The 21,826-nt window shown below is 36.2% G+C and overlaps 1 long non-coding RNA gene across 1 annotated transcript in view; it reads right to left on the bottom strand.

Annotated features, from left to right (window-relative positions):
• LOC311190654 overlaps positions 1-21,826 on the bottom strand; it is an 86,832-nt gene that overhangs the window by 52,253 nt on the left and 12,753 nt on the right. Inside the window, exons 2-3 of the long non-coding RNA XR_014617231.1 lie at positions 8,351-8,412; positions 7,141-7,239 (exon numbers count right to left, since the gene is read on the bottom strand). This is a non-coding gene — a long non-coding RNA (uncharacterized lncRNA). The remainder of the gene's footprint in view (positions 1-7,140; positions 7,240-8,350; positions 8,413-21,826) is intronic.

Genomic DNA, 21,826 nt, shown 5'->3' with positions numbered 1-21,826 from the left:
GACATGGGCAGGGACACAGTCCACTAGCCCAAGTTGCCCAAGGCCTCAGTCAACCTGAGAATAGATAGAAGAAAAGGAAATAGTGGGAAAAACACTTTTTTTAATAAAAGCTTAGGTAGTAGCTTGCAACTGTTGTAAAAAAAATGGGGACACTTCCCACTCCTCATAAAATAAGTAAAGTCTGAGCAAACAACAGCTTTCCTCTTCAATCTGCTGAGAATTTTACCTGTGAGGTCAAGACATCCAGCCACCCTGCTCCAGAGAAACAAGAGTTCTAACACTTAGGTAATGAAAATGTACAGTCTCTACTGGACACTGACTCAGCCAACTAACCCCCATGGTGACATGAATGAATGTTTAATTTGTGGATCCTGATGAGACTTAAATACAACCTGTTGAGTGAGATGCTCAAAAAAAAATCCCAAACAAACAAAGTGTGAGAAGGAAGGTAGTGTCAGATACAGGTTTAGTAAAGAGAGGTTAGTGATCTCTGCAGCCAGTATTGAAACAGATTCATGACGTTAACCCAATATTCCTCTTTAAGCTACACTCAAGCACACAAAAAGGCAGAATAATAACAGCTGTAGTATTTTCTACAGAATAGCTTCCCAGAGGTATGATGTAAGCATCTGTGATGTTTGGGGACATAAGAGCTTTGGGAGTCTGGTCATGCCAAGAAGCATAACGTCATGTGCTTGGGAAAATATGATTGAAAACTAGAGTTTAAGAGCATCTGGGGTAAAGTGGCAGCAGAATGGAGGGGTTTTAAGGATTACAGTTTTGGTTTCAGATAGTCAAAACTGGACGTGGGCTGGAGCTTATGAATGAAGGAAAGCTAGCAGGAGGGAAAATAAATACTATTTATATATGCCTGTGACATTTAATAATTGAAAGAAATATAGCAAGTGAATTTCATCCATCTGTCCCACAAACCACCACTAGACAGTAGATTTCTTGTAAGGCTTGTAACAGAAGAGCAGTGTTGAGACATTTTTTCCTTCTTTTTTCACTTTCCTTTATGGATCATCCTAATGAATCACTATTTTCCCGACTATTCTCATTTCTTCTCCAAAGTGGCACTTCACACTTCTTAATTCCAGTTTAATTTCCTCTTAAGAGGGTTCACTATATGAGATTGATTGTACAGAGGAATTAAAAAAGTAGACAATGTGCATTACTTAATTCTTTCCTTCTTGTATTTTTCCTACACTGAATTGCAAAGTGGATGGTGAAAATTGATAAGAATACTCTTCCAGTATATATATATTTGAAACCAGTCTTACAATTTCTTAATGTATAAATTGACTGTGGCCTTATGAAACAACAAGCTACAATAGTGAATTAGCTGTTTTAATTACTAATAATAAAAATAATGCATTGGTAGTCAATCTATATGCATATGCAAAATATGTATAGATACTATACTAGGGTAAGTCTCCCTCTCTTATAACCCCAAATTATTTCAAATCTTGGGTAAGTTACTGCTTATATTTTGTTCTCAATTAACTTTAAATTGAATTGCAAAATACAAAAAGACAAACTTAGGAAAACAAGGAAAAGATAGATATTGGCAATAAGTAAAATTTTATCTAGTTCTTAAAAATTTAGTAAATGCATATTTTTATCATGTGTTGATCCAGGCAAAGGAGATCATCTACTTGACAATGAAAGTCTCTTTTCTCACCCTTTTATCTGTAAATTATCACAGTTTAGCCACTTCATTAACTTAATGTTTTGAATATTTTACTAGAAATTTTTCTCCAAGCTATTGCTACATCAAAATTAAAAACTCGTACTTGACCTAAAATATCTTTTAAGAAGTCATTAATTTTCAATTCAAAGAAGATAAATGATAGAGTTGTTGTTGTAATGACTAATGATACTAATTGTTAAATTGTGCATTCTACGGCTTCTTATACATTTTTTTTTTCTGATGGACTAAAGTGCTCTTTACTTGCAGAAATTTGCTCTCCATGTGGATGAATTTACATCAAACATCCGTAACCTTCATTTGCCAAGTTAAATGCTGGACTGTTTTATGGTTTTATTAATCTATTAGGCAGATTTTCCAGAACAACTAAATATTTTTTTATTTTTCTGAACATTTTTATTTCAGTAATGTTCACACTTTAATACTTTATCTATAAGCAAGTATACCTTTGCATTGCTAATCAGGATTGCCTTCATTTTACATGCAGCATTGCATTTGGTATCTTAATGATGACCTCATCCTCCAAACTTTATTGCCTATCTTATACAAAGGAAGGAAATCTTTTGTACGAACATACAATTTCCTTTAACCTATTTCCTGTATTGTATCACAATTTGGAATATGTTCAATGTTCCCTAATGTAGAGCAATAGAAAGATAAGTATAAACACCAAATTAAGGACATGAATGGTGAAATTTAGCTCCCAGACTAATGTGCTCAAAACGTAGCTTTGCAGTGGGGTTGTCAGGTAAGATGCATGATCTGGAAAAGGGTTATGTCCCTCTGGAAATTGCAGATTGGACTGGACACTACTGACACTAGGAAACTATATGTGGACAACTGAGTGTAGCCCTTAAGACAATGCAGTCATTGGAATCTAGAAACCTGCAGCTTTCTGGATGTACAACTATCATGGGTGTCCTGAATACCTGCACTGACTGTGTTGATTAGATCTCCTGTTACTACAGTGTGTCCTTAGACAGCCTAATCTGGCAGATGTGCCCACACTGGGACATTGATTTAGGTGTCTGAATCTTGAAGGTGAGCCCCATCTGAAATACTTAAATTTTAACAATTTACAAATGACAGGGTAGAAGAAAGAGCTATTTCCTTGCTGGTTTGCAAGGGAAAACAACAAGGGAAAATGGTGTTTGAAGTACTAGATTTTTTTCCCCCTGACTTTTAGTGTATGGTATATTGTAGCTTGAGGGCCCTGTTGTCCTTATTTTCCCTTTTGAAGCTACACAAAGCTTCTCAGTTAGCACTGCTTGATGCCTGTTTCAAGGAACTACTGTTTCAGGTTTGGATAAAATCCACCGAGTATTTATTGTCCAGGCTAAAACTTGTAAGCGAACTTTCTGTTTTAAATTTACTTCCTACATTTGGTGACATTGCTGGTACAACTGTTATTTTAAGTTTGGTACCAGCTTGAACAAACAAGCAAAAGAATTGTTATTACCTGCTTTAAAACTACACAATATGGAAGTTCCTGTAATGAATTGAAAAACAGCCAAGGTTTCACACTGAAATATGTTAAAATAAGAGAAGTAGTAATTTAAGTCTTATGGTCAAATCTCTGAATAATCTTTGAAAAAATTATGTTGATATAAATGTATTAACAATTAAATTAAATCATTATATGAACACAATAGATAATCTAGTTGTTCTTCTTTTTATCGAGGAGTTCCAAGTACACAGCCAATAATTAATAACTCTGAGTAGTACAGGCTTCAGAGTCTAGCCAATTTCAGCACCAACCTCAATAAGTTACAGTTGAATGGTGGAATCTCTTCTAAGAAAATTGGTCTTAATTTAGAATGAACATGTCCTCAGAACATACTACTTTTTTCTCAGACTGTTCAAAAGATGTTATACACTCCAATATCAGACACTTTCTCATTTGTTCCATGTCTTATACAGCTAATGATACTGATTTTATAAAATTCTCTGAGCTTTCTGTGCAATTTCTGTGTCTCCTTCAAGAAATCTTCACACCTGTACTTGTATGGATACTAAAAAATTTACAATTCCAGGTTATATTCTTATAAGAAATATGGATAGAACTGGATTTGTAACTGGTCACTGGAGAACTGCAATGGGTATACCATCACTAATACATAATAATATGTCATTTTCTCTAAAGATACTTTTCGATGTGCAGTGCCAAGCCAACTTTTAACAGACCTTATGCCATGCTAAATTGAATTTTTTTAAGTTGTATGCCACAACTTAAAAAAACACAAACAAAAATGTGTGCTATTCTCCAATAAATAACTAAACCAGTGTGCAAAATGAGAAACTGCAGAGTATTGTACAGAGAGGGGGGTCACACTAAGGCTAGTAACCTCCAAAAATATTTAATCTAATACTATTCATCACTACTGAAATTTTAAAGCCTCAGAAAGAGAATATCAGGTTACAAATGTGAAGCACCTTTTTTTCAGATGAAACCAGTTTTCTAATTATCAGATCACAGTCACACCTCAAACACAAATATCACTGGACATATATCTTCCTTTTAAGTGCTAAGAGCAACCTATTATTCCCAATTTCACTTTTAGTGACAGAACCACTCTAACTGCATTTCTCAGGTCTGTCATTCAAAGTGTTTAAAGATCACACTCTTAGCACTCAAGAATAAATTTATCTGGAGCTAAAGATAAATTGTATTTCAAAGTTGGCATCAAGTTAAACTATTCAAGCAGAGAAAAGAGGATAAAAAGAAAAAATTCAAAGCAGAACACCCATAAATCTGCAGGTAGATGTATCAAGATACAAATGTTGGCATCACTTGCTTAAGTAGTTTCCTCACACTCACAGTGCTGTAAATACCTAGACAGAAAAAATGAGACATTATTTCCCAACTCATCCAGCCATTAAAAAATAATCTAAAATTAACATAAATACATAAAATTTGGAATATAATTCAGGAAAAAAGGAAATCTCCCAGATTAGCAGATTTTTTTTCCTACTGCCTGAGTTTATCAATTAACATTTTCCCACAATTGTTATGATAGAATTAAGAAAAACAAGAACAAGGATAACTTTTCTGTCTTGCGGCAGCATCCTGATGTAGACAAGACCACAGGAAAAGCAATGTTTAGAAAGGATATAATGATTGGACATCTAAATATACAAAATCTACAAAGTAACCCAAGCAAGCGAAACAACCCCAATAAAGCTTATCTTATCTCTATTTAATTTAAGAGAAATATAAAGGTGGCTTAAAGACTAGAAAATGCAGTGATCTTTGTAGTAAAGACAAGTAAAGGAGCCCAGTTTCCATCCTAGCTCATTCCAGCCACTAGTGGACTGGCATGGAGTAGCTTTTAAGCACCTTATTTGAGGTGGTGAAGATGATGGTAAAGGTAAGCAAGTGAAATTTATAACCTGCTCTGGAATATATAAGAGATATTTATTTTTCATATATAAAAAATAAGATAATTTAGAATTTTTCTCTTTATTGTAGTGGCATTGCATACGGTCAAGCACACAAGACATTTGAATTCCTCATCACTAGGGCAAATATCTGACACCCACCTCCCAAAGTCTGCAGGCTAAACTTGTCTTCCAGCTGAAAATTATTCATAGGATATAAAAGGTATTGCACTTTTATTTATTACCAGCATTCAGTTCCCAACTGTTCACATTGTTCCCCCTTTTTCTTGGTCACACAAGGATTCTGCTCATAAACAAGAAAACAGAGTCCACGCTATCTTGGAAAAGGAATCAGAGGCTCTTGGTAGTAACCTGAAGTGGGTATTTTAGTTGCTGTGGGTTCCTGTATACAAATCAGCCAGAATACTGGATAAGCCAAGTTAAACAGGAGTCAGAAAAACAAACATCACCATTGCAGCACACTTGAACTCTGCACATTTTTTTCGTTTTCACTTTATCACACACTTCATCCAAGGATCTCAAAACTCTTAAAAATATTTATGAAATCTTACAGCACTCCAGAGAGGCAAATTATCATGAGTTGCCACTTTAAGAGTGGTACACTGAAATTAAAAGCCAGCTCAGCACCAGAGCTAGGAAAAGAATTTCGCACATCTAACACTTTCCCTTCAGTTCAGAATAAAAATGTCCTAAATTGCATTTAACAGCAAGAATTCAGAGACACCCTGACAGCTCTGAGAAGACACATATACATTGTCTATTAAATTACAAAAATAGCAAATTTGTGTTAATTGATTTTCTTTTTTGCTACCCCTTCTGTATTCTAAACAGTCAGTTAAGTGTTACAGTTCCCAGAACTGAACAGATATACTCCCCATTCCATGACATGTCTCATCTTAAACTGGATTTTTCAATACAGAAACAATGAGAGACTTGACTGAACGTTCCATGTCACAGGATATTGTCTTTATCATAAAGCCTCGAAACAAAATGCATAAATGAAATTATGAAGTTCACTGAAATGGAATGAGACTGGGATAACATTACAATACTGCCACTGATTTGGTTGAAGTACCTGTGTATTATCTCAGTGTAATGGAGCAGAATTTGGCCAAAACTCTTGCATTAACTTTGAGGTTCTGAAAAGTAAAAGCCAAGAAGGAAGAACTCTACTGAGAAAGGTAGCATATGCTGCACTGTGGAGAAGAGCAAGTTAAACATGTCTTTGTGGTGGCTGGTTGCAAATGCAATGGAAACATGAGTGAACCTTAGAACCTTATTCTTCCATCAGTATTGGCCTGATTTGGTCAATGACACAGTAGCCATTTAGGAAAGGGACAGTCTCTTTGTGCATTTTGCAAATACATGCCCAAGTCTATAACTGGAACTGTAGCATTAACAACAGGAATCACCCTCAATCATAGTTAAAGTACTAAAACAATTTTCAAACATGCAATATACATAGCTGCCACAGGGAATTTTTCATTGGTCAGCAATGGTGGTTTTAGTGGGGAAAAACAGGAACATTTTGATCTAGTACTTGCTTCCTTGTACTATTTTAGATGTGAACAGTGCATAACTCAGAACCACCTAAGGCTAACTGTAAATTATATTGCTGTGCTCTAATCTATTCCTGTTTCAGAAAGAAGAGAGTGAAGATGAGGGATGGGTTTCTTGAGAAGTAAATAATTTTGGGGATTGTTTGTTTTGTCCTTTTTGTTGTTTGGGGTTGTTTTCTTTCCTTTTTCCAAATGACATCCATACTTTCTTGTTGGCTCCCAGAAACGCACACACTTTGTCATGCTTTAGCATGGGCTGGGAATCAATATGTGTAAAATGGCTGGACACAAATTACCCATTATGCAGCTTTCTGATTTACGTTATAGTGAAAGCTGAGATCTAAAGGTTGTGAGGGGAAGGTAGAATGTGCTTTATTTATTTATTTCCAGGGTCTTTTGGTTTGTTCATTGTTTGTTTGAGGCTTTTTTTATTTAGAATTTCTTTCCCTATATCTCACGTTTAATACTTACCAGGGAATTCATTGCCTATTGTGATAGATGTACCTCGTGAACACAATTATGTATTCTGTCCTTGAGGCTGAAACTGTTGTCAGAGGCTTGTTCCTATTACTAAGAAGGGGGAAAAAAAAAATCCTTAGAGAGTTCAACACTTTTTACAGTTTATCAATCCCAATCAGTGGGGCTAACTGTCCATTGATTTACTGACAACCCCTAATAAATTTTTAAGAAATGACTGAATGTCCTGGAAAAAAAGTATTACTGTTTAGAATTTTTCAGTCCTGAAGGGCATAATTTTTAATACTTTAGACTGTGATGTACTCTTCACTGTCAGCATTAATGCTCAGAACTGCAGACCTTCAGATATTTTCTCTTTTATCTGTAAATGTGACTGCAAGGTATCCAATTAGTTTTCAGCTCTGCTACTAGTTTGATTTCATGGGATTCACAAACTAAACAAAGTCAGTACATGTTAATATTTAGTAAGAAGACTTCCAGCTTATTAACATTCACACATCTACATGTTGGCTTGCCTATGACATATTTGTTTTTATAATTATTTTGTCTCTGAGGTAAGGGATTCCTCTTCTCAAGAGCTGTACTAGGGTGTATCTTCTTAGTTACTTCTTATTATTCATTCTTCTCTTGCTCTTTCTCAGTCAGTGATAACTTCTGAAATCATGTATTCACTGCTGGCTGAACCTCATACCCTTAAGGAGGGTCTTCTCTTTTTGCAAAGAGGTGAGATCATTTGTCCTCAGTTGCTTAGACAAAATGTAGACTACACAAGTGACTCTGGGAGCTCCTTAATCTGTTCACAGAGCCACAATTATCTGTGGCTAAACTTCCTACATGCCTGCCTGATGCATTTTTATATGGCAATGCTTCTCCTGACATGTTGAGCCACATTATACGGACCTTTATATTCCCTCCCTTTCCATCCTTTCCTCTTTTTTGTTTTTGTTCTGTCTCCAAATTTCTCTTGTTGTGTTCTACCTGATCCTACCACCAAACTGACATTAAAACTCCCACGATCAGCACATATTTTTTGTTGTGGCAGCACAGATGGCCAACAGGATTTCAGAGGCTGGCAAGATCATCAGTACACAGCCCAGCTGAGTGTCCTGCACATCTAGTACATCTGCCTAGCAAAGTTTTCTCAGTTGTGGATTCAAATTGTTGGAATGGAAAGGAACTATGATTGTACATTCATTAACTTTACCTGTTATGCAGGATAATTGCAATTCCTGTTATGGAGCAGTGGCACATCGTATAGCATGGCTTCTGCAAAAAAGTGGTACAGAGACTGCTTCAGCCCTCTGAAACATATGCCAGACCACCCACAGTTATCCATGGTACAGAGCTCATGGCCATCTGTTGTAGAAATGCAGATGTTTATCGCTTAAATTAAGGAGACATTTGTTAGCTATAGCACTTTTAAGCTGCAACTACTTAAGGATGACATGCCTAATGGACTACTTAGAGAGGTGCAGCCCTACACAAGCCAGGCATAAAATGGCAATCATGAAATACTCCTGGGTGAAGCCCCAAAAACTTGTGGAGTAATCCAGTCTCCCATGTCATGACTGAATTGGGAGGAAAAGGACCATCTGGCACCCTTTTTTCATTGCCCCTTTGAACCTTTAAAAATACGATGTTGTCATATTAATGATAAGGAATTGCTTAATTTATTGATTCATCTTTGAAAATTATGAGTTATATTGTGTACCTAGTCATGACATTTTTTCTTAATTTTATGCATTAAGCAATGTTATATTCAGTTTCATTAAATGATTTCCCTTAATTATGACAATGGGTTACGATGGCCATTAAAGTAATGACATTTGTCACCATCAGCAGCAGCACAGATAATGAATAATGAACAAGGCAAAATTTCCACAGAGGCTTTATTGTCTTATATTCCACTTAACAGCAGGCTAGAAAAACACAGAAATCAGATAGTTCCCTGAGGACAAAAGAGTTTGAGGGAGTCGACAACAGGCTTTTTAAAATACTGACTCACACTAACCAAGAAAAACATGTGTTGATGATGCTGAATAAAAAAAACCCTAACAAAACTTAAATATTTTGTGATCAAATCCACCTTCTTAGGTCTGTAACGCTGTCATCCTATATATTATTTTCATAAAAAAACACAAATCAGTTTTTAATATGACAGGGCTAATAAACAGCAATTTATTGTTTATTCTATTGTCAAACAGATACACAAGAGAAATAAATGTTAGAGTACCTGGACAGGCTGCTATTTTTTTGCCCTGCAGACAATGGACTCCAAATATATAATCTTCTGTTTTCTTTTTTATATGTACATACAATGTATATTTAGAAAGATACTGCATGTCTGTCTTACATATTAAACTCTTCCATAAAAGCAGATGCAATGTTGCATAGTGTATATTTCTGTGAAGAGGCACAAGGAAACAATTAGGGCAAAAATACAGCCCAGGAAGTCTTAAACTTCATACCATAAATACCACCAAATCTGGTGGCATGTTCATTTTCTCCAAAGAAAAAGGAGACCAAGCACCTTGATAGTGTCCATTCTCTTTGTCTAGATTCTCTATCTAGCTATAAGACAAGGCAGAGAGGATATCTAAAATGAACAAAAGCAGTGATTCCAGATTAACTATCATTATGCACAATCTCTTCTATTACCTGCAGGACCTATTACTTGTTCAAAAATTGGCAAGACTGCTCTGGCATGTGCTTTTCTAGGACATGACATAACTCTGCTGATTTAAAATGAAAGTATGCTGTATAATAAGTGCCTTGCTAGCTTTTAATCAGATGATGCATTATTAGCAAAGATTAAAAGAACTAATTATGTACAGCATGGTTGAATGATGGCTAGGGGGAGAGAGAAGATAACTATCTGAGTGTATTTGAAAACTAAGCATCAAGAAAAGAATCAATTTTGGATTTTTAGGCAGCAGAGAGGGGAAAGACTTCATTAAAATTTTTTTTTTAAATCACAGCTGGAAATTCAGTAAAGATAATTTTGGGCTCTATCAAATGCTTAGTCTGCAGACTGAACTCCCACAGTGATTGTGAAATCTCTCCAAATTTGGCTACTAAAATCTCAAAAAGAATAATTATTTGCAAAGGACCCAAAGGATTATTTGTTGAGTATGGAAACCAGGCTGCCTGGATACATGTTAGAAATAATGGGCAGCTGTGCCAGGAGAAAGGTCAGAATCTGGGCAGAGAGAACAATAATTCCACCTGCTACTCTCATACAGGTATGGTTTAGTCTTTATCATGTGGGAGTCCACAGCCTATGATATGAAGAAGACCACGTTATAAGACCATTATTCCATTCTCTTGACATAGAAACCTGTGATCTTAGGTTTCCTTAAGCATAGATTTGACATCACTTTATGTAAGTGGTTTAGAATTTAAATAGCAGTTGCGACCACTGAGGTAGGCACCTCATCTATTATCGGTGCTAGTGGGCTCTATAGCTGTATTACATTATAAAAAATATGCTTTTAAACAAAATAAATGGCATAAAACCAATGTTGAAGTGATAATTGGTTTGAGCATGGAGTAAAAAATATTTTAGTATTTGACATGATATGGATAAAAAGAATAACTAATTTCTGAATGGAGTTTACTAATTTTACAGTTGCCTATGAAAGGTGGCTAGGTGCAACATCCCAGGAAATGTCTATCTTCCCTACATCCTATGGACATACCAAAGGAAGAAAATCTGCCATGAACAGAGCCTCAAAAGCAATGGAAGTTGAAAACAATCAACTGTTTCTCCTTGGATGAAGCATCATGTTCCCACATATTGCTAGGCAGCATGGAGAAGACCTGGAATAGTGTTTCAGTAAATGCCCTATTCTCTTTATCAAGACTGTTTTCATTCACTGTTTCCTTTTCCCATACACAGACTATTGTTAGACAGGAATGACTTAATGCTATTTCCCCCCTCCTCCCCCTCCTTGTCCCTCCAAAAAGCAGAAGTAAAGGGGAAATAGCTGATGCTATTACGCCCAAGGCAGGCTCAGTCCATCAGGAAATGAAAACCAAGTCTATGATTAATGTGATTAATTAAAAAAAGAAAAAAGCTACTTCAGCTTCAAGAAAACCTTCTCTCCCTCCCCTAGCTGCCCCAACTCCCCGTTATGAATGTCTTATTCAGCTGAGGACAGTAAACAGTCTTATGTTCAGTGACAGATGTTACATTCAAATGGACTGGAAATGTGATGAACTATCCAGTTTTGTCCCATAAATGCTACAGGAAGTACTTGAGTGAAACACTGAGACAATGGCAACCAACCAGCCTAGATTTATGAGCAATCCAGAGGATAGGGAATGTGGAACATGATCAAGAACATAAAATATCTGAACTTCTTTAAAATATTGAACCTTTAGAACATTATGTTCACTAAATAAGACTTAGTTGACAAAAAATGAACAGGTACGAACACTATGTGCAATAGCTTGGAGATGATTTAGTGCTGAGTGAACAGTCCAGAGCACATTTTCTCTGCTCATTTGGCTTTCTGTTTGCAAATTGTCTGTGCAAAAGAACTAAAAAAGAAGAAATAGGAAAATTAATTAGACCAAAATGACTACTTTGCCCCATATTAAAAATATTAAGCAGCTCAATAGAAGCTTAATCAGAAAGGACTTTAAAGCAAAGAAACAGATGTTTGATGTGGAAAAGGAGCACTCATGGACATCTGGTTAAAACGGATCAGAGCAATGAGGAAGGAAGAAAATCTTACAGGAGCCTTTGAAGTAAATTGTAGGGTTAAGACTAACATTGTCCAGGGCATGCAAAGAGGAAGTTGTAGTAATGAAGATTCCCAACAATGAGCTTTGTGAATATTACTTGCAAGTTTCAAATAGCTCTAGCACAAATGCTATGATCTGTGCGTGGAATATAAGCAATTAAGTTTGGAAGTACATTCTTTTTTGTGTTTGTTTTTTTTCTTCCTTTAATAGTTAATGCAATAAGCTAAGTGGATAGGACATAAGAGACCATGTGCTTTGTTTCCGTATTTTAACACTCTCTTTCCCAACCATAAAACTACAAGCAAAGCCAAAGCTAACTATGTTATGGTTGATCTCCAAAACTGAGAAATTACTAAATCTGAAATGAGAACAATAGCACACAATCATTTACTTTCTTATCACCGTGGTTTCGAAGTGGAACAGAATGAGAATTAGTCTCATTCTAAATCCCTGTATCAGATACATGCTCACATCACAATTTCTGTTATACTTAGCAAGATTTAAATACTCCTTCAGAATGTTGGCATGAAAACTAGGGTCTTGATAAAAAAAGTTTAAGAACCATGGTTGGTTCCTAGTACAATGCTCATATTTCATCCAGGCACCATTTGTCTAATGTTAATAGAGACACTTGCTAAAAGCTGACTCTTAAAAGGCAGACCTTATGGTGTAAGAGTAAAGAAATAACCCCCCCCCCCCCCCAAAAAAAACCCAAATAATTCCAATAAACAAGGTAAATAAAATGAAATGATAAATGAAGAAACATTACTAAAACTGGTAAAGGGAAAAAAAAAACATTTTATGTGTAGACAAAAGACAGGGATATTAACAACATACACATAATGCACAACTCTTTTGTGCATTAGAAGCTGTGAAGTGGGAGAATTCAAATAATTTGTTTTTAATGATTAATGAAGTTAGAAACATTAGCATGTGTTTTTGTCTACAAAGAATGAAGCAGATGGATATGTCAGGGCTTTATAATGTTCAAATTAAAGATGAGGATTTTCCACTCCACTGTTTGCCTTCATTCTATGGGGGAGGAGGGACAAAGAAGAGTAGCTGCTATTTCTTTGATCAAATAAATTTAGGATTCTGCGTGCATTCCGGATAAACCCCTAGGTTGTTGTGTTGTGGGTTTTTTGTGTTGGTTTTTTTTTGTTGTTGTTTGCCTTTGGGTTTGGTTTGGTTTGGTTTGAACCAGTTGGGTTTTCAAGCAGGTAAACTGTATTTTATTTCTTCTCAAGAAATTTATATTATTTCTTAATATGTCAATCCCAAAAGGCTTTCCAGACAGTTGCACTGCAATGGGGGCTTATTGCTACACAGTTATATTGTCTCTAGAATTCAGTCTCTCACTCAACAATAGGCTTATAGACAAAACTAAATTGTTTTAATCCACCTTAACATCCTCCATGGTCTTTCAACAGAGGTACTATTGCAGAGGCATTTGGGATCTTTTTAGCCTATGCAGCTGTAAATCAGAGCCAAATACCCATACTACTCCTGGGATTTCTGGAGCAGAAATTGCCCAAGATGTCATACATACATGTTATGAAGTTTCTTGATACACAGTTGTCATACAGCTGTAGCCGAACCTACAGCTGCAGGTTGAACAGAGAGACAGATATGATAATTTATCTGTTTCTAGGATCCCAGTGCCCACATGATAAAATGGAGACCTACAATCTAGGCGATGTTCTCAGAAATGCTGTCCCACTGACTCATGGAAACTAACTTCACAACTCATGGAGAGTTATAAAGTAGCTATGCTTACTGCAGCGCTGGGTGTAAAGGGGCTAGTGTGTCCTAACTTACACACCATTTCAACAAACAGTTGGATATTTATTACACAAAGTCATGCATATACACAAGAGTTCTGAGAACAGGTTGGGTTATTCAAAGCAGTTCTGAGAATTCATTATAAGTCTCCTCCCGCTGGTTCCCGTGCACTCCTATCTGGTGGTCGTGGGCCAGGGTGTCTTGGAGGAAGTCTCCCTCTGAGTAAACTATTCACCTTTGGTCCAGATTGCTGAGTTACAGCCACAAGGTCAGTTTGAACCAGTTTCTCCTTGAATGATTGCCTCACATATTTGCTTATCTTTGGTATGTGTCTCCTAATTATCTTTGGTATGCACCAGCAGCTCCTGTTATCCTGTTTTTGTCTCCTCCCATTGCCCCTTCTATGTCATCTGACCTTCAGTTTTTGCTCAAATGTAAAACATCTGCTCACTAGTGATTATCTATTCCTAGTTATTATTCCATTAGTCATTTGGACATGTCAAACTAATATTTGCCTAGTAAACTAATCTCTATGTATATAACCACAATCACATCTAACTTTTCCCTGGTGCAAATTGCTGCTTTCTGGAGTTTTGGGAGCTTGCAGCCCATAGAGCAAATCTTCCCATTTGTGATAGTAACCTGCAGAATTGCCAAAACCATCTGGGAGCCAGAGAGAAGCATCTTTGTGCTATATCACCCTACAGGAAGTTCAAAGATGACCTTTTCTATAAAATAAAGAAAAAACATTCCTGGAAGAAAAAGTTTGAATTCAAGTTTTCCCCTGTCCCAAGCAAGCAAGGTCATGCTCTAAAGATTCTTAAAATATCTTTCATGTAGTGACACTGCTTCACTTTACTTGACTTGATGAAATTTTTAGTCTTCACAGTCTTTTTATGTTGAAGGGGGATAAGGTTGCAATATGGAGTAGGTGTGCTGAATTTACTCCAGCAGTGTATAGGCAGGCTCAGAGGGACAAGATTAGACCTCACAGCAGAAGGCACATCACAGAGGCTCAAGCACTAAGACCATCAGCCCCACCAAGAGGGACTGGTAGTGGGCATACATAAGAACAGTAGAACAACTACACACACGGCCCAATGCACCACAGTGTAGACTGACCCAATTTATTTAATTGTGCTCCAATACTCTGTCAGACAAGGATGAGTGCTAACTTACACACATATTGCTTCTACTCCCGGCATTAATTCACTCACAGATAGCTCAGGCAACTCTCTGCAATACTGCATTGCACTACATGGACATACCTTCCTAAATTGGTTATGAGTTTTGAGGATCACAATCAGACTCAGGCAGCAAGACACTCATCAAGTACCTTGGTGCCCTCACCCTTAATTCAAATAGTTATTGCAGATCATTTGCTTTGGAGATATTGTGAACCTGCCTGTCAGCAGTTTAGGACTTGTCATCATACAGTCACTCTAACACAAAACTGAAGTAAGCTTAAAATTAATTAGATTTATCTGGGATTAAAGAAATACCTTGTTATAATTTCAATGCTTTCTTGGACACTATCTATTTAATCACACATTAGTCTTCCTGATTAGTTAATTGAATCCACTTAATTAATTTTCCACTGTCTACCACCCCACTTTATTCAGAAAAAAACCGCCTTCAAACAAGAATTGCATAAAATGTTTTCAATAATGGTTCTACTACAAATTACCTTAATGAAAACTTGCATACAAAGTTTGAAACAAAATATAAAGATATTATCCATATCTCCTACTTTAAAAATGCACAGGTTTCAATGTCGTTGAAAGCAGTCAGCCAAAGAGTTAAGAAAGACTTTGCAGATATACCTGTCTGCAATACTAACCTATGTGCTACAAGAGAAAGAGTTTGCTGTAAGAACATAAACCTCTAATAAGATGAGAGACTTTTCCTAAACCCCTCATGCTTGGAGTCTATTGAAAGATAATCTTTGGTACAGTACTTCCAGAAAAGCAGTGAACCGAAATCAATATTCAGTAAAAAAAATAGATTAAGAGACCAAACTAAAGAAATCAGAAGTTACTCAGCAGAACAGACATACATCTTAAAGGTTATTATTCGTTGTGAAAGCATGGGGTCTTTTCAGCTCTTGGGAGAGAACGATTTTTAAGGATGAGACCCTGATTCCTCTTCTTTTTCACTGAAGGTAAAATCCATATATTACAATGAATTTTAAATCTCCACATTTTAGTTTAAAAATACAGTGGGGAAAGAGAAAAAAGGAGATGAGACATCAGCTGATCATGGTGAGAAAACCTATTTTTATGCAAAAAAAGGATTTTCTTCTTCCTCACATATTTGAGTATGTCTTTTATTTTGCATTCTATGGAAAGAGACTTTATTCTTGAGATGAAAGATGACATTGCAGCTGAGGAACTGGATGAACATTCAGCAAAGGTGGGGTTATTGCCAACTTCTTCAGAGACCTTCAGCCAATCTAATTATTCCATGACACCATTCCAGACTGCAAAATGTCAATAATAATAGCGGGCATCCTTCCTACTGAGACAAACAACTCTTTGGAATTGCCATAAACTCTTACTATGAGAGTAAACATATAACTTATAGCACAAAACTATATATATGTATATAACATATAACACAAAACTATATGCATCGTGATGGTGATCTCTGAATTCTTTTTTAATAAATTTAATATTGGGCTTCTGCTTTATCAAGGTACAATTTAGCCTTCCTTCCTCTGTCCTTTGCTATATGTTAACAAATCAATTCAATTGTTCATTTTCAAACTGTGAAACCTACTTCTTTAACCTTCTAATTTCTAGTAGTAAGACAACACAGACCCCAAAGGATCCTAGGGATATATTTGCAGGAAAATGTAACAGTAAAAAAAGGCCAAATGTCTTAACAAAAATTGCAGGTGGCATGTTTGATTTCATGTTTGAATGATTAATATCAGCAAGTGAAATAAAACTATTTTAGTGGACAGCATAGTTATGTATTTCCATTGTGACACAGTTCAAATCCTAATCTACCCAGTAATAAAAATTTTACATAGGGAAAATAATACCAGCAGGAATTTACATTGATCTTCATTAAAGAGTATTTAGTATTGAACACTGAACATTTCCAACATACATCCATAATTTTTCAGTCCTTATTCAGCAGGAAGCAACTCCAAACCCCAAAATAACAAACTTCAAAATACATGCAGATACTCAGTCCAACTCTAAATGTTTACTGCTGTAAAAAAGAAAGACTTTTTAAAGCATATGCCACTAAGTTTTGTTTCTTTTGTCCTCTGGATATTTTTTCTGATTTCAAAACTTTCTTCTGACATTTCCTAAAAACAAAAAAAATCCATATTCTTAAGTGGGATTCTTTTTTCTTTGTTTGTTTTGTTACTTTTAGCAAAGGTTTCAATATTCAACATAAGAGCTCCCCAAATCTTGGCAAACTTGAAATCCTCCTTCTGCTACAAAAATAGACCTTTTTCCTCCCCAAGATTGAGATTTAAATTTGCTGCAATAAGATGAAGTTTCTCTTCCCACCATACTCTTCCTTCCATGGCCACTTACATGCAAACAATTTTTTTTCCTCCTTATGCTTTCAAAAGAAAGAGAAACATCAAAACATGAAATAAAGGATAAATGAAATTGTCTTCCCAAAATGCAAAAAGCTTGAAAACACAGCTTGGAGACAGCACTGATCAGAGATTTGATGCTTTTCCTCTGCTCAGCAGTAGGGAGACCCACAGATATACTGGAGTGAGTCCAGCAAAGGACCACAAAGTTGATTAAGGGATTGGAGCGTCTGTCATATTAGAAAAAGTTGAGTTCACTTGTGTTGTTCAGCCTGGTGAAGAGAAGGTTCAGGGGAATCCTATCAATATGTATACCTGATAGCTGGTAATGAACGAAAGAGAGCTCATCTCATCTCAGTGGTGGTCATGGAATGGACAAGAGACAATGGGCACTACTTGAAGCACAGGAAATTCCATAGCAGCATAAGAAAAACCTTTTTGTTATGAAGATGACTGAACATTGGCATAGGTTGCCAGAGATTTCATTTAGGGTTTCCATTACAGGTCCCCTCCAACTTCCAGGATTCTGTGATCCTACAGTTTACAGGTAAATGCTGAGCATTAAAAAAAAAAAAAAAAAAAAAAAAAGTAGTGATGTAAATACCTTAATTGAATATTTGGTCATATTTTAATAAGACCTAGTAAGCATATTGCATACCAAGCTTGCCTTTAATATCCCTCACAAGAAAACATTCCCAGCTGTGCTAACCCAGTTGCCAAAACTTTTTAAATATTTTTCCTGGGAAATCTGCTTCTCTATCCAAAAAACCCACAAACAAAACCAAACACTACAGAAAAAAACAAGTATCTACAAAACAAGGCCTATATAAGTGCCCATTCAATTTGTATATGCCTACTTAGCTTTCAACCATTTTTAAATAATGTTTCTGCTGACTTTATAGCACAAACAGTACATTGGCTAATTCTGCATAGTGACAGATTACATGACACTTGAATATAAAATAGATGCATGAAGCTACAAGGCCACAGTAGCTACTATTAAAAATATAGACTTCTGTGAACTCCTGTACCAGCTGCACCATTGACTTGTTTCTCACAGCTTCTGCAACCTAAACAAATGAGACATTAATCTTGTGATCTTCCACCTGTAGGATTTTCATTTGTTTTTCCCCCAGTCTACATTCTCATCTTAAAGGAAAGATGTTTTTTCATTGCACAGCTTTGTGGAACATTTCTTATGTGTACCTTGAGTCTCCCTCTCAACTGTTAATGGGTAAGATCTCTCATCTCCCATGACCAAGTAAGGCCTTCAGCCTATATTTGTGGTAGCCTTGGTCTAGCTAGAGGCTTGAACTTGGGGCAGCTTGTTATAGCTCAAAGTAATAGAATACCCATTCTGAAATAAGGGAAAATGAGTCCTTTGCACTAACAGCTCTCCAGCTGTTTTCTTCCATTTTCTCCTTGATCTGTCGTGATCAGGCACATCATCTCCTGATCCATCTCCTATTAAGGTGGCACACCCAAGAGTCCCTGAAACAGACACACTGTTTTGAGTTAGACTTGCATAGCAGCTCTTCTCTCCCTTTTTAACCTGAGACTGAAGATGGAGGCTCACATCATCATTGTGGCTCAATACAGGAGGAAGGGCAAATAACCTGTGTTACCAAGTGAACTTCATAGAGTAAATTCTCAATGAAAGGCTAGGTTAACCTTGCTGTTCAAATCTGGATGGTGATTACTTAAAGTGACTTTGCAAGGCAAACATAACCTAAAATAGAAATTTCAAAGCTCCCAGACATAACAAACTAAGGAAATTGCACCACATCCTTACATCCATTTGTATCTGAACACTGTGATTTTTTTGCTACCTGGCTCTCAATTAAAATAGTGTACATATATTTGTTGATGTCATAAGACAAAACATTTTGAAGCTTTTCATCAGGGATCCTCAATGCTGTGCGAGAAGCTAAGTGGAAAGCAGAGGGGTATAAGACAGTTACATACAGGAAGACTTCTGTGTTATCACACTTAAAGTGTTTCTGCTTCAGTATGTAGCCAAAGTGTCATCTGAAAGTTAATTTTGATGTTTATTAAATGCATGTAAATAATGTCATTGGAAATCTAAGTGTTCTATTGATTGTAAATGTAAATTGGCAATACTGTGGGCTCTATCTGCCAGTCAATCACAGCAGTATGAGTTAGTGAGGTAAAAACAGAATAGGGGAGCTGATTACAGAAGGCATTGAAAGAAAAGATAGATGGAAGAGAATATTTCTGTATTTAGCAGTATCATCTACAGTATAACTCTTCATGCAGCAGCTGGTAAAGATCCAATCTCTATACCCTATTTCTTTCAACTTAAAGCTCAGATGAGACACACACACACTTCCTTTAAGAAAGAGCAAGAAGTAATGCTGGGTTGTAAGGGAAGCCCTTCAGGGGGCACTGTCTTGACCCACAGCTGCTGGATGGGATCAGGGACTCCTATAACATCTCGATTTTCTTCTCAGTCATATATTTAATGACAAGATTGGCACAAAAATTTTTACACCAAAATGCCTGAGTGACTGCAACCAGAGCAAACAGTAGCTAGCAACTGGCCATATCTCAAGATGGTGATCAAAACTCTTCATTTGAGAAAAGACAGACAGCCTTCTTGTAAAGATGTGCTGACCTTTCAGTCCTGCTTTTCTATCCAGGGTCTACAACGGCTTTGGCAGAATCTTTGTTAGTAAATGTGAACTCCTAAATATTACTTGATTTTTGATACTGATAAAAAAATCATTTACTATCAACAAAGACTTACTGAGTGCTAGAGTCAACAAGCACTTAAAATCTCAGGTTTATAACTTAGCCCTCTCTGCCTTAGATTCCCAGCTATCAAACAGCATAACATTATTTTGTAAATCTTGCATGGATGTCTTCCTATATTGTTTACAATAATAAGGCTTCAAATTCATTTGATCTCCTAATTACCAGTGTAGTCTGAGTAATAGTAAATCAGAACCACATTATTGTAGTATTATGCAGAAAGGGTCATAAGTGCTATTTGATTGACGCTATTTGTTTCCTGTACACAAATGAGAGCTTCCCTCTGAGCACAGCAGATACTGTCTTGAACAATATTGTTATGGAGATAAAGTACTGTAGAGACAACATTTAGAGGAGAATTAAAATAATTCATAAGCAGCTGAAACAAAGCAGCCTGCTTTCCTGTGGATTTGAGTCCTATCTCCTACTGCTTTCATCATCTATTCCATGTTGCAATACTCAGGACAGGAGAAGCCACTACAACCCTCCATCTACCTTGTCAAGGGTCTGGACAAGTCCCTGGGGAGCAGTAGATGGGTTTAGGTTACCTATGTGTCAGTCAGTAAGCAATAAGTGTGATGATTGCTACATTGTTCTGACCAAACAGAATAGACTGGGCTTATATAGTTTGGAGGCACTACTTTGGGTTGTTTGCCTGCTCAGACAGAATTGTTATAAAACATTCTGGGCTTTATCTGCCAGGAGATGCTGCCACTTCTGACAAATGGAGCAACAGTGGCCAACAGATTCAAAGAGCATAAAGAGGAAATTAAGCATAAGATACACAAATAACGTGATCTGATCAGCCTCGTTTACACACAAAAATATTCTAACTCCATCCTTCAAATCTGACTTTTAAAACATTCATTTCAAATTCAAGCAAAACTGCTAAGGAGACAGACAAATATATAATAAACTGCTAATAATTATTTTTATAAACATATAATGTGCTAATTACAGGCTAATGCGTAAGATAAATCTATGTCAAATTTTAATAGATGAAAAAAACTCAGATAAAGAAAAAGCAGTTTTGTTAGGTACACAATAACAATGCTGTAAAAAACCCTGAAGTCTTAAAATGTCAAGTGACAAATTATTTCATAAATGAATATTTAAGTCAAGTAGTAGTTGACTTGATTTTCAAAAAAACCCTATAATTGAAGTACTTAACAATTTTTTTTGCTCCCTATATAAAATAAAATAATTGCATAATTAGCACATAATTACATTCAGGAGTGACTAATTTTGGATTCTATTAAGTATGTATTAATTGCTATGCTGGCAACTGCAAAAAAAAAGAAGTCAAAAAGTGAAAACCTTCCCTTATCAAGGTCAGCATTTGCATGAGAAGACAGTCAAAATAGTTTAAAATCAATTAAACAGTCCAATATTCAATGACTGCAAGGCACAAGGCAGTGAAATGGAAGGACAACCATACGACTCAAGATAGTGCTAGTAGGATTCAAACTGACCTCAGACTCCAAGGTCTGGTGTTACTCCCCTGGGAAGACAAATGCTTCTCATGACTTTACTGGAGCAGGATTAGGTCCACTGAAATGTTACCTATTGACTGATGTTCTTCAGCTATGCTGAGTCCACTCTAATATTATACATAGAATCATAGAATGCTTTCACTTAGAAGAGACCTTCAAGATCATCGAGTCCAACCATCTATCCAGCCCTACTAGGTCCAACATTAGACCATGTCACCAAGTACAACATCTACTCTTCTTTTAAACACCTTCAGGGATGGTGACTCAACCGCTTCCCTGGTCAGCCTGTTCCAATATCTAACAACCCTTCCAGTAAAGAAATTTT

Source organism: Gallinula chloropus (genome assembly GCF_964237585.1).
Source record: "Gallinula chloropus genome assembly, chromosome: 4".
NCBI lineage: Eukaryota > Metazoa > Chordata > Aves > Gruiformes > Rallidae > Gallinula > Gallinula chloropus.
Note: the sequence above shows the minus strand (reverse complement) of the source record. Positions and strands in the feature narration are given on the sequence as shown.